Raw genomic sequence first — 13,086 nt, 5'->3', positions numbered from 1 at the left:
TGTAATAATGTAGATTGAAGATAAAATGAAGTAAACACGAACCAGATGAAGAAATTTTGTTTTGCAAATCCCTTAATGTACAAGGATAATTACAGTCGATGTCATGATTTTTGTTGGGTTTGATCTGCTGATTCAAGCCAGATGATGCAACCAGTCAGAAGCAACATCATGGCACAATAAAACAACTAATTAGCTAATTAAGGACAACTTGAAAAAAGAGAGTTTTAAAAACTCATTTCAGATAAAAAGTGAAGCAAATTTTTTAGCTCCCACAATCTTGGGTAATAAAATACGATAAATCTTTTAGATTCACATGAAAAATATTACATTTGGCATCTGAGGGCTTAAACGTTTTCGTTGAATTTGTAAAACTCCGCTCAATCCTTTACACGTTTTCTTAATGTACAAACTTGCTGATCCATATAGCTTTTTATTTTGTCTACCAATTTGGAATTTTCGTTGCTATGAAATCAGTTCAACCGTTGACAGTTTGCAAAACTGTACAGTATTGGGGGAAATAGGAATAAGGGAAAATTGACTTTGGTTTGGGTCCCAGAATACAACCGAAAATGGTGCTGTTAGAATATACAAGGTTGGTCCTAAGCAACACCACTAGGACATATTTATTAATATTCTTCTATTCATTTAAAAAATTTCTATTAAAATTCAAACTGCCATTAACAGGGATTAATCAAGTTATTCATACTTGGTGAAACAACACTCCAGGATGAATCTGATGGTCCCAGGACGAACGCGACAACGAGAAATATGCTGATAAACTAGGCAATGGAAGTTTTTAAGCAACTCCAGTAGGACCAGAAATCTGTAAAATTTCAAACTCCATAAAAAATAAGCAATATTGTAAAATGAATCAAGTTAGTCGTACTCGGTGAAACAAATCTCTAGGATGGATGCAGGTAAAAAAAAGTCTCTAATATACCTAGTAGAGATTAATGGTTCCGATTTGTTAAGTACTTGGCATCAGGAAATAATTGAATCTGTTCTGCGTCCCAGGACGTACAGAGCATGAAGAATTATGCTGAAAAACTAGGCAAAGGAAATCTTTAATCAACACAAGGAGGGCCAGAAATCTGTACAATTTCAAACTGCCATAAAAAAGTAGCTATTGCAGAATTGATGAAGTTACTCATACTTGGTGAAACAACACTCCAGGATAGTCAGTCAAAATGGATCTGATTTTTAAATGCTTGGCATAAGGAAGGAATTGAATCTGATCTGTGCCCCAGGACGTACAGAACATAAGAATTATGTTGAGAAACTAGGCAAGAGAAATTAATAATTAATTATCTTTAATCAACACCAGGAGGACCAGAAATCTGTACAATTTCAAACTACCACAAAAAAGTAGCTATTGCAGAATTGATCAAGTTACTCATACTTGGTGAACTAACACTCCAGGATAGTCAGTCAAAATGGATCTGATTTGTTAAATGCTTGGCATAAGGAAGGAATTGAATCTGATCTGTGTCTCAGGATGAACGGGACAACGGGAAATCCGCTCATAAATTAGGCAAGGTATTTAAGCAACACCAGAAGGACCAGAAATCTGTAAACTTTTAAACTCCATAAAAAAGAAGCAATATTGCAAAATGAATCAAGTTATTCACACAGGATTAAACAAATCACTTGGATAGGTGCAAGCAAATATAAAAAGCAAATAAGAAATAAGCTTTAATGAACTTGATGATTAAATCTTTTTAACGAACTATACGTTTCCTCATAATCCAAGGATAGGGAAAATTTTAGAATGTCGGGTTCTGGGTTTCACTAAAGACAAAAGATTCCGTTAAGAAAGTCTCGACTAAAATAAAATCATGATATCAACCATTTCAACATTTGTTGCATAGAAAAAAGATCGAAAAATCCTGATCTAATGTAACACACAATCATTCTTTGCGATTTAAGTTTTAAAAAAATTCTGCATTGATTACAACTCTTCTGAAGATGGTAGCAGGGGGAATTCACTCGAATATAACATATATACATTGAAAATATTTAAAGTAAATCAAAAACTACTAGCGCTTTCCGGTATAAAATTCAAAATTAAACCGCGGTATTCCAGTGAAAACCATGCAAAACTGACAAGGACTGAACAATCTTGTTTTGCGATCCAATACGCTCTTAAAATTCCTAATTCACCTACCCCCAAAAAATAACCCGAAACTGTGAAATAATAGGGCATCCAGTCCTCTCTCGCGCAGGTGTTACACAATAAGCCGCTCTCTACAGAATCATCTCTGTTAGATAAGATCGCACCTAAGTTTGAAGAACTATCATAAATTATTAGAAGACAACTGTAGATTATTATTGATTAAGTCAAAAATGCGTATGAATGTTTGAGTTCCTTGTAAGGGCGAAATTTTTTGGATCTAATTTGGTGCAATTTTCAAAATGCCTGGAACGAATGTATGATTCAAAAGCCGAGGATTTAGAGAACCGTTCTTCAGGGTTGTTGGGCTAGAGAACTAACAGCATTACTTGCTAATAATTACTCCAACTGCCGTAATTTTTGGTCTGTCGTCGTGATTGTCCGGATTAAATATGATGGAGCTTTAAAGCGTTTAAGAATAAAATGTTACTTGATGTCTCTAAGGATCTTAAGCAGAGTTTGTAATTGAGTAAAAAATTAAGAAGATGAAATAATTTTAGAATAATAAAAAAAACGCTGATATTAACAAACTGACCGTCTGCCCCAAAAGAACTAGATCTGCCTATTCCCCGTCCTGCGTCCACTACGAAAAACTATGATTATTGATTTATTTAAATTCATTGATTCTAATGAGAGCAATAATTTTTTAAAATATAAATGGAGAACTGGCCAGAATGATCTTCAGAATAGAAATGTGCAGTGTTCAGTGACCTTCGTTAATGATTATTCAGAAATCGTGAGATGCTGTCTGGTGTGACGTATGTTTTAGAAAAACATTTTCTTTATCGTACCAACGTTTCAATCTTTATTGAGATCATCTTCAGGGCTCAAAGTGTTTGTTTTCTGTGAACATGATCCATTCTTGTGTGTCGTGTTGAGTGTTCAACTCACAAGGCACTCTACAATGCTAGAAAATTTTAGATTAAAAAAATGAATTTATACAATGCTAGAAAATTTTAGATTAAAAAAATGAATTTATACAATGCTAGAAAATTTTAGATTAAAAAAATGAATTTATACAATGCTAAAAATTTTAGATAAAAAATTGAATTAATAAAATGCTAGAAAATTTTAGGTAAAAAAGAATTTATACAATGCTAGAAAATTTTAGATAAAAAAAAAGAATTTATACAATGCTGGGAAATTGAGATAAAAAATGAATTTATACAAGGCTAGAATATTTTAGATTAAAAAAATTGAATTTATACAATGCTAGAAAATTTTAGATAAAAAAAATGAATTTATACAATGCTAGAAAATTTTAGATAAAAAAATGAATTTATACAATGCTAGAAAATTTTAGATAAAAAAAATGAATTTATACAATGCCAGAAAATTTAGATTAAAAAAATGAATATATACATTGGTAGAAAATTTTAGATTAAAAAAATGAATTTATATGCTAGAAAATTTTAGATTAAAAAAATGAATTTATACAATGCTAGAAAATTTTAGATAAAAAATAATTTATACGTTAGAAAATTTTAGATTAAAAAAAATAATTTATACAATGCTGGAAAATTGAGATAAAAAATGAATTTATACAATGCTAGAATATTTTAGATTAAAAAAATTGAATTTATACAATGCTAGAAAATTTTAGATCAAAAAAATGAATTTATACAATGCCAGAAAATTTAGGTAAAAAAATGAATTTATAAATGCTGGAAAATTGAGATCAACAAATGAATATATATACATTGGTAGAAAATTTTAGATTCAAAAAAATGAATTTATACAATGCTAGGAAATTTTAGATTTAAAAAAAGAGTGCACTCTCAACACGACAGACAAGGATGACACATCTACACGGAAAACAGATACTTTGATTGAATCTAAAATTTTCTAGCATTGTATAAATTCAATTTTTTTTTATCTAAAATTTCTAGCATTGTATAAATTCATTTTTTAACATGCTACATGTATTTATAAAATATAAACAATGTTTATAAATCCCAGGCCCTGAAGATGATCTCAACAAAGATCGAAACGTTGGCACGATAAAGAAAATGTTTTTCTAAAACCTACGTCACACCAGACCGCAATAATCTTCAGAATAATCAAAAAAATATATATAATAAAAAATAAAATAATAATAATAATACAAAATAATCAAATATATATATAATATAAATAATTAATACCGAAAAATCTTCAGAATAGATTTCAATTAATATATTAGAGCAGAAAATTACGAAATCTAGAGCATCAGGAAGGCCATTAAAAAATACGAAAGCAAGAGGCTAAGGACGCAGCCCGTTTTGTAAATGAATCAACGATGAAGGTGAACAGTTAATCTTTAAGAAATCTTCCCCAGTACAACATAAATTTTTATCTGTCTTCGTGCTCGAGGCCTTGGGGTCAAACGGTCAGTTTCTTCTTTCGAAATTTCTTTTAAGGAATGTCGAATTATTCAATTCTTCGAATAATTTTTGAGAGGCGTCCAAAAGCAATCGTTCTCGACCTGGGTCGAAGCGCGGAGCAATCGGGATGATGAGCGTGTTTGGCCTCTGGCCGGAGGAGGTCGGGGTCTGGATCAAGGTTTTACTTTTACAGTCTTCCTCTTTCTCTCCTTTTGAATCATCTAACCGGACTTTTCGTTTCTTGACAGTGCTCTAAAAATAAGTGAGATGTGCCAACCTTGAAACATGTTCGAGAACTCGCTCAAAACAACCTGTTGACTGTACTGAAAGAACAATTAGAGACATTGAGGATGACACACAAACAAGTTCCGTTGAGGCGAAAAACCCTAACAGGTAAAGCAATTTATCATTATAGTCTACATAATTTAATTTTAAAAAGTTAGGACTATAGGAGTGCTATTACCATAAGCATGCGCTTATTGAATCATAAAAATATTGGTTTAAATGTAATTAAACATTTTTGGATTAGATTGGAAATCATTGTCAAAAACTTGAACTTTTGAACTACACATAATCAAAAACCATACAGAACGGAAATTTAGCTAAACAACACACTGATCCACAATAATCTGCTTAATTACATCCATTAGATTTCGTGGTCATAATAATATTCTTCAATTAATTAATCTTTATGTAAGGTGGCCGAGAATCAAATAGATTACACGACATTTGAAAAATGGCAAAAAGGATGGCAAATCCAAAAGGCGTGGTTGAGATGGGAAGTTGCTGCCCGAGTGGATCGAAGTCACGGTAGCTCAAGTGGTAGAGTAGCGGCGTATTTAGCCGAAGATCGTGGGTTCGAATCCCGCTCGTGACACTGACTTTTTTATCTCAACTAAAAACCTTAATTAATTGAATGATATTAATTGGCCAAGCGGACCACGAAAACTAGTGAATTTATGTAAGGTATTGGTTGAGATACGAGTGGATCGAAGTCACGATAGCTCAAGTGGTAGAGCAGCGGCATATTTAGCCGAAGGTCGTGGGTTCGAATCCCGCTCGTGACACTGACTTTTTTATTCAACCAATACCTTACACAAGGATTAATCTTCTTAATTACTTTGCATATTACTAAACAAATGTATTTGTAATTACACTATTTATTTTATAGGAGTAAATTACTCGTTTATAAACTTTATAAATGTTAAATTTGTATATATTAAACAAGTTTTCATATAGATGTGAAAAATTGTGAAATAAACTCAATTTTGGACGTTTAAAGTTTCTTTCTTTTAGCAAATGATTATTTTAGTTAACTGGTCTGTAGATTCTTTAAACATTAAAATGGCTATTTACTTTTTAACCGATCTGTTCATTGCGTGGTAAAAAAAAAACTTTCCGAAGCCGACCACTCTCTAAGTACTCAGATGGGAATTAGAAACTAGCTTATTAACAGAAGCTTATTACAGGGTTTTAGAAAAGCGTCCGAAGAATATTCGTTGTTTTTTAAATTTCATTTGTACTGTCCCCATTTGAAGGAGATCCCTCGGAAGCTCTATTGGACAAATTTGGTTTTGGAAACGAGTCTTCTACGTGCGTAAGTTCCTCATATTTCGTAAGGAGGGACGTGTGAATGGTTTGGAATGGAAGATGAACCACCCATTTGCGTAATGGAAAATTGTTGCGCAAGTTATATGTCTTTCACCGTTACCTTCCGGCGCCTTTGTCCATAATTGCATATTTCAACGACCGGTTTATTGGCCTTCAATATCATAGATCGAGACTGATTGTACCCGTTGCGATTTCCACTCGGCTTCATACCGATAAATGCAAATGTAAATCACAGATGAGCCAGTATTTTCCGGATTCTCCCATATCTAATGATTTTCCCAATATCTGCGACTTAACGGCAAGTAAGTCGTTTTGATGAACAAAACTAAGATCATTAACTTTCTTTCCAACATTCGTATTGGTATCCAATTTTGAATATGTGCCGTTTGTTCTATTAACATTCCCAACACCGTTTTTTTCCCACCAACCCATGTTTAGGCAACACTGGAGGCAACACTGATTCCGTAAAGTAACATTTTTTACTTAATACATTGAATTGTTTTTGTAATTTAAAATACACGACTATAAAAACTCTTAGTGTTAAATCATCCAAATTTTTTGACCTAAACAAATTATTGATAATTAATAAAATACACAATATGTAAATATATATAATATATATAAAAACTGTGGTATAGATACTGCCTGTTTGATAGCTGCAGCTCTATTATAAAATTTTGGATATTAAAATATCTTGAAAGGATAAGCTTTTCAATTTTACAATGATTTGCGGACAGCATAACGGCCTGTATGAAGTTTCTTTTTTTCTTGGTTCGTTTGCTGGTTTTGATAGAAATTTTTATTCGTAATTTTGTCCAAATTGCCTGGAATTAGGTGATTCTCAAACATTCACTGAAATATTTTGTCAATATCGGTTTTCATTACTAAAACTTGGAGGTAAAAAATAAAATTGTACAAATGGATACCCCAATCAAATATTTGCCGAACTTTAAGCTATTATAGGTTTAAAAAATATGACGATGAAATGTACATAAGCAAATTTTCGATCAAAATATCCTATGGGAGACAAAATGGATTTTTTATAGTCATTATTCTAAAATCTAAAAAAGGTTTTTAACGCTCTTGGAAAGAATTTTAACGCGTTAAACTACACAACCTCCCTTTCCGGAATCAGTGTTGCCCCCAGTGTTACCCAAAATACGGAATGGAGGGAAAAATACAATTAACTGTTAAACTTAATGCTGTCATTAAAAAGACTTTTCATCTAACAGTCTAATCAATCTATTTTATGTTAATCCATAACAGGTGAAAGCATTCACTGTTAAGAATTATGTAAAGTTTAAAAAGGTTAGTTACGTAGGTGTCAAATTGTATAAATCTATTGTGCTTGGGAGAAAATATATTGAATGTAAATCTTTCGTAGGGATAATAGACGATATTTTCGTTTGGGACTGGCCATTTAATTAATTTATTATCAAAGCTGATAAATTGTTCTCAATATAATTGAAATATACCTTTGGAATGTGAGACACTATATGTGAACACTATGAATACTTTTTTCCATTTTTAATTCGTAAAAATATATAGTGTAGTACGTAAAACTTGCTGCCTGCACAATTTAAGAAAAATTCAAGATAACTAAGAAAATTTGGCCTTTTTTCAGGTAACATAAACCTAATTTTCCTGTGATTACTGGTAAGTGTTGTAAAAAAAAAACAACAATTTGTGATGTCTCCAAAAGCTGATTGTGGTGTGTGGATATTCAAAACTATTTATTATGATGTAGATCGAGGATTAATAACAAAAATATGATTGTGATAAAAGTCTTGAAAGAAGAAACCTGTTCTCTGTGACCCTGATTTGATCAAAATTGAAGTTAATTGATTCGTACAATTCAATTGATTGAAAACTACGATAAAAAACACAAAAATTGTATACTAGTTTTTAATTAAAAACTTATGTTTTGTTTAACAGCATCATATGGTGTTCATCCAACCCATGATTATTAAAGAAAACCTTTTTGGTGTCATTAAAACGTGTATATGTTTCGAATTGTAAATTAGGTATAAATTTTGTAAACTTTCAATATTAGAATAATGGCGTTTGTATTTGATCAATATAAAATAGATAAAAGTTTGTAAATCAAGTGATGTCTTTTGTGGGCTGTTGTTGAATAAATATTTACTTTTGGTCTTATTTAAAATTTTAATATTTCTATATTCATAATCCTTTAGAGGTAATTTCATTTGGCTAGATGTCTATTTTCCAACCTGAAACATCGGGCTGTTTTGTACCTACAATTATTTATAAACTCAACATCCATTAATTTATTTTATTACATTTTTTAAACCATTGATAATGCACAACGAAAAGCTGTCTCATCCGACGACTCGAAAAATTACCGATTAGGTGAAAGTACTAATGGGGATGATAAACATTTATCCTATTACGTATTCCATAAACTTACTCTAATCACTCGGAGTGGACAGGTCGGAAACTTTCTTCTATATTAGTTCCAAGAGGAGCGGAAAAGGATAAATTATTTTTTTGAAATTATAAACGATCATGTATAAGATTCGTTCGAAATAAATTAATTTTTTTACAAGGTCCAGTATGTCCATGGTCATTTGAAAGAAATAAAATAATTGTATAACATTCGTTTGCTTTCGCTGTGCGACCGTCAAATACACTCAATCAATAAACAATAAAGTTTCACCGAAAAAATCCAACAATCATAACTAACGTTGACTTATTTATTTCTTAACAGAACAAACAAAAGTGGATACAGAATTTACAACAAAGGTGCGTAAACAATCATAGCGGTTATACAATAGATTACGAAATGAAAATGGTTTATTTTTTATTTATTTATTTTTACGAGGGTTCGCAACATCAGAGGTCGTATAAACCCTCAGGGTGCCGGTGTTTTTGAAAAAAAAGCCCATTTGAATGTATGTGGGGTTCGTACGCAGGGTCGCTGGATTCGAACCCGGGACCTTTACCTTACAGTGATGAGCGCCGTGTCAACGCCTAAACCGTTGCGGCCACCGACGCCCCTCTAAAATAGTTTATTAATAAACTAATTGTTTTGTTACTTATTAACTAATTAATTAAGTAAAATAATTATCTACTTATGGATATCCCTCGTAATTAACTTTGGCATTTTCCAACATGGAAGTGATTTTATGTAATTTTTCACGCATTTTTCCGAATGTTCTCTATGGATCTGTAGGTTCTAATTAATTAAACGTATCGAAAGTAATAATTAATTTTTAGTATATTTATTTATTAACAGTTATGTAAGTTTAGTCGTTCGTGACGAGAGTTGCCCGTTAATTTGATGCAAAATGTAATTAAAAGATTGATTTCTGTTTAAAAAAATCCAAAAGAGTACATTTTTATTTCAATTTAAAAAAATAGTGCCACCCTGAAGATGATGTGTAAGGGACGAGATATAATTAAATACTCTAAAAGATCTAAGCATTTTAAAAACGTAATATTTTAGCCGTATTAACCGCTAAATTTTTACCAGTCAAAAAAACATGATCTAAAGTTCAAAATGTTTATGAATATATTTTATATTATTAATATAAAAAATGATAAATTTGTATTATACAGTAAATATATAATGTTTTTTATTTAACAGTCTTTTGCCGGGCCATTTAGATTAGAATTTTTTAAAATTTACAAGTGCCCTTGCCAAGTCGAAGAGGTTTGTAGACATTTTAAAGAAATATTTTGTTTTTTATGTGTGTAGTCTGATAACTCCTAACTAGCATAGACAGTAGAGAGGATGTTTACTTGAAAATTGAGTAATTTTTTTGAACTAATTGCATTTTATGTGATGGACTGGATACATGCGCCAAAGGGCTGAACCTCACCGATATCTTTCGATCATCCTGGATCCGCCTGTACTCGCTGAACCTGGATGATCAGGCCAAAGACTAGCTGACCACAATTAAAAATTAAATAAACCGAAGATTAAATAACGAAAAATAGCAAGGATTCCCAGTTGAAAATCTTTTGAATCCACCAAAAAGTTCAAACGAAAGTTTTCACTTGGAAAATTTTTTAAAGACATCTAGACTTAGTATTCAATATGAGCTTTCATTCTGTAAAAGATCGTACGGCCATAAAATTATATTTGCCGTCGTATATTTTTATTCTGAGAAACGAGAAAAGAAATATAAATTTTGCTACATTTATACATTTTCTTTAAAAAATTTCGAATGAACAAACATAGAAAACACCTTTAAGTAAAGACCAGAAAATAACACAAATTAAACAAACCATAAAGAAGGCAATAAAAGGACATCAGAAACGAAGAAAGAAAAATAGAAGATTTTGTGTAAGTCTAAGTTCTATTGAATATTAAGATTGACTTGGGATATTTTTAAAATCAATAGATAATCGAATCATGTTTATCTTATTGCGTCGACATTAAAAACTTAATTATTTTAATAAAAATCAGAGATTGCTTGAATTGGTATAATTCTGAAAGTATTGTCAGGCTCACCTTTGCCTGTTGTGAAGACGTGAACGGGCGACGATGTCAGTTAATAGTCGGAATGGTTGCGGTATGTCATAACAGAACACTTTCCACTTAGAGACTGAAAGATCTTGAGGAGTACCGCTCCAAGACTCCCACCATGGACACCAAACTCACTTTTCACCTTCGTCCAAGCCCCCCGGGCCGTTGTTTTCGCGAGCTTCGAATCGTAGTGTGGACAAATTGACGTCCAGAGAGGAGAAAATTGATTAAAATCGCGTTTTAACCGATTCAAATATAGTGTTACAGTTTGTAAATTTAAACAAACAATAGTCCAAAATCAAAATTGCTAAATTAAAGAAGGAATATACTTAAATTATAACACTGAACACTATTAATCCCAGGTCATATAACGACGTAAAGCTAAATTTATAAGCAGCAAACGAGTGTTCTTAAATCTAAATTACACACTATTCCCTGTAAATGTCCGGCAAATATGTAGCTATACATGTAATTTGAAGCAAATATGAAATACATTTCACTTAGAGTGATTTTAAAGTTTAGACCTTTAGTACAAATTAAATTTTTGTAGTAATTTTTTGTTCAATGAGCTGACATTTCATCGGATTCAATGAAGTAATATGTTTTTTAAATGTTATCTTTAAATTTTGGTATTCACTTATCTAGTTGTTTAGAGAAATGTAGGGTCTTGCACCACAAAAATAGGTTAAGTTAAACTGATTTAAAAATCAATAATTTTTACAGTGAGATAACTGCACTAATTCACTTACTGCTAATGAAACAAATAATTTAAAAAGTTTGCATAATTTTTCAAGATGTTTAAAAAGGCACGTTGCATTTAAAATTAGGTTAGGTTTGGTTAGTTGTGGCTGGGGTATAGTTAGGGTTAGCTCTCCTGTATATAAACTGCTCAAAAATGAACAGGGATATTGCCAATTTTGTAGTTTAGTTTCCCTAGGATGTTTATTTTATTTTTATTATAAATTGCATTAAAATTTATTAGAAATTAATATGTTTTTATTGAAGGAAAATTTAATTAAGGGATTTTTAAAAATAGCAAAATAAAAGATTCTAATTTCATAATTTTGTTTATTGGACACAATAATTTTTTAAACAATTAATTATGTATAAACGAGCATTGCTTTCCCGTATACTCAGTCGTCCTAAAAAGGACAATGAGGATCTTCGCACCTAGCCTTTTTGGCCTTATTGGATGTTTTGATTCTCAAGATGAGAGCTGACGCACCTCCTTATATGACAGAAGGGTGTTACTGCCGCAGTGTTGGTGTAGAGGCACCTCAGCCCCAAGGGGTCAAGACTACCTCGCTGGGGGAAGGGGCAGCTAGGACATTTCCAGGTTTTCTAAACATTTATGAAAAACTTCTGCGATGAGGTCTAGCATTGTCATGCAGAAATTGAAAAGCCCTGCCAATGAGTTCCCTGGTTTGAGGAATTGCCTCATGTATTCCTAGATAATTTCTTGGACATCAAGGACAAGTTCAACCTCCAGTGTAAATTCCAGCCGAGACCATTCACCGTCTCCTCCAAACTGCACTGAAGGAGTATGAACTGAGGCATTGTACATATTCCCTGTTCTCGGTAGACTCTTTGGAGCCTGCTATCTCTATACAGACAGAAACATGGCTCATCAGTAAACATAATCCATTCCAATTGGTGTTCTCTTCTAGGCGCTTGCTGCACCATATTCTTCTGAGTTGCTGGTGGCGGGCTATTGCTGCAGGTCATCTCAAAGGGGCATTTCATGTGAGGCCAACTCCCCACAAACAATTGCGTATTGTTTATGTTGGCAAAGGCTTGGCCAAAACATTTTGTACTTCATTTGGCAGGCACTATGGAAAGGGTTCCGTCTTGCGGCAATGGCAATATTCCTGTCCTCCCTTAGCATCATAATGCGCTGAGATCCACTACCATAATTGGCACATCAAGTCTCTCGGAATTGGGCTAAAAGGTGGGAGACCATGCTATGAGAAACACTAACTGCCTCTGCGATACCCACTTGCCAGTGACCTCAATAACTCATTCTCACAATAATATTGCAAACTTCTAGTTAAAGATGATGTCTCTCCATGGTTAAAGAGAATAAAATGGATTAAAATGGTGAAAATACGAGAAAAAGTGTTTGTTTAGACAATAAGTAATCTTCAAGTTTACTATTATTAAGTAAATCCATTATTAAAAGGAGGATTAACAGTTTTGTTTGTATTTTCCTATTTTGTTTTATCCAACTAATAAGAATATATATCAGTTAATTTAATCAAAATTTATAGAATAAGAATAAATTACAAATATCCCTATTCATTTTTGAGCAGTTTAAAAAGGATGGATTAGGGTTAACTCTCAGTATATATTAGAGTATAATTTAGTTTAGTTTTAGCCCTTTTGTATATAGTTGGGTAGGGTTAGGTTTAACTTTTCGGTTTATAGTAGGGATGGGTTAGGTTAGGTTAGAT

At 32.1% G+C, this 13,086-nt stretch overlaps 2 protein-coding genes across 4 annotated transcripts in view; one reads left to right on the top strand and one right to left on the bottom strand.

Moving 5' to 3' along the window:
• The window catches only part of LOC106663599 (serine-rich adhesin for platelets), a 113,044-nt gene extending 102,282 nt beyond the window's left edge, over window positions 1-10,762 (bottom strand). The window contains exon 1 of one of the 2 annotated variants that reach the window (XM_014388512.2): window positions 10,622-10,762. The gene's annotated coding sequence lies outside the window, so the exon portion shown is untranslated. The remainder of the gene's footprint in view (window positions 1-10,621) is intronic. The other variant, XM_014388514.2, reaches the window with a different exon arrangement.
• Window positions 1-13,086, top strand: part of LOC106663605 — a 167,761-nt gene that overhangs the window by 147,140 nt on the left and 7,535 nt on the right. The window contains exons 2-3 of one of the 2 annotated variants that reach the window (XR_002910248.1): window positions 4,782-4,926; window positions 7,769-8,387. The exons of the other annotated variant lie outside the window; for it this stretch is intronic. The gene's annotated coding sequence lies outside the window, so the exon portion shown is untranslated. Of the gene's footprint in view, window positions 1-4,781; window positions 4,927-7,768; window positions 8,388-13,086 lie in introns of those variants that run through there. 2 annotated transcript variants of the gene reach the window in all.

This window comes from Cimex lectularius, unplaced genomic scaffold, assembly GCF_000648675.2.
Source record: "Cimex lectularius strain Harlan isolate CLEC.00 unplaced genomic scaffold, Clec_2.1 scaffold89, whole genome shotgun sequence".
Taxonomy (NCBI): domain Eukaryota; kingdom Metazoa; phylum Arthropoda; class Insecta; order Hemiptera; family Cimicidae; genus Cimex; species Cimex lectularius.
This window is presented reverse-complemented; position numbering and strand designations above follow the sequence as displayed.